This window comes from Cnephaeus nilssonii (assembly GCF_951640355.1).
Source record: "Cnephaeus nilssonii genome assembly, chromosome: 6".
In the NCBI taxonomy this organism is placed as follows: domain Eukaryota; kingdom Metazoa; phylum Chordata; class Mammalia; order Chiroptera; family Vespertilionidae; genus Cnephaeus; species Cnephaeus nilssonii.
Window position 1 is genome coordinate 101,731,073 of NC_137077.1, and position 1,373 is coordinate 101,732,445.

A 1,373-nucleotide genomic window follows, 5' to 3' on the forward strand; every position below is an offset into this window, starting at 1 on the left:
GGGCACAGGTGCACAGGGCGTTCTGGCGACGGCTGTGCTCTAAGGAGCCTTTAGGGACGGAGGGCTGCTCTCGGACCTTGTGCACCCGTGCGTATCCGAGGGGGACTGGGGACAACCAAGAGCCTCTGGGAGCAGCTGAATCACTTTGCAGGACCCAGATAGGAATTCGGAGTTGGAAACAATGTGGGTGAGCGGGAGAGGATGGGAGACGTGAGGGATCCAGCGCCAGCCCGAGGGGCGGGCGGTTCTGAGGGCTGGACCAGGTGGCTGGGGCGCAGAACTGAGGTTGTAAGCTGCGCATCCCCACCCGCTCCTGCTGGGACCCAGCACTTCCGCTCCGGGAGCCACACTCACTTCCAACCTCCCTCCTTTTTCCCTTTCTTCCTTTCTTCTTTTCTTTCAGGCATGACAGATTTTAAAGCCTCCCCCCTCCCCACAGCACAGAAGAGCGACCTCAATGAGTTACTCCTTACCTACACTAAACAGGAGGGACAGGGAGTCCTGGGAGGCATGCTTGGTTACAGGTACATCACAGGTTCTGTAGAGCAAGCATGTCAAACACAGAGGCTAACACGGGCCAAATAAACACGGTTTGAGTTTATGTGGGCCGCAAAAAAACAAAAGCTTCAATTTTCATAGAAACGTAGGTTTATTTCGATAGAGACATGCTGAATACAAAGGGCTGAAATAAATGAGTAATTGTTACCATAAAACAATAGAACATTTTAATAAAAACTAATATTTTTCTTGAACATAAACTTACCTGACACCGAATAACAAATGCAAATAAACCTATTTTTCTTGTTCTCCGAAAGCAAATATTTCCTGTTGCGCACACCAAACAAGTCAGTCCAAGACTAATGGCGTGGCAATCGGCTGCTAAAATATTCTCTGCTAGTATTAGTGGAGAGAAATGGTGGGCCTCTGTGTAAGGCGCAAATGAATGCAACACGATTATAGTAGTCAGTCATTAGTGAACGTTGTAGTTCATTATTAATAATTATGTATAACAGGATGTTGTAAAAATTGTTACAAAATTTTTATTAAAACATTTCTTACATATTGGCTGGGCCGCAAAAATATTCATTGTGGGCTGCGAGTTTGACATGCTTGCTTTAGAGTGTGTGTGTGTCCTCACCTGATAGAACTATGAACTGGATTAAATTGTCCAAACTCAAGTAGCAGTGGACTTCCGGGGAGGTCTGCTCTTTCTCCCCTGCAGAACGCTCTTCAGGGGAAGATGTGAAGATAAGGGGAATGAGATGCACTTGTGTGAAACTGATGCTGCCCCCCGTTTGCCGGGAGTCTGGGAGGAGGGAGGGGTTTTACAGGCAGCATCGGCTGCTGCTCCTGCACCTGTCCCCGGGTCTGCC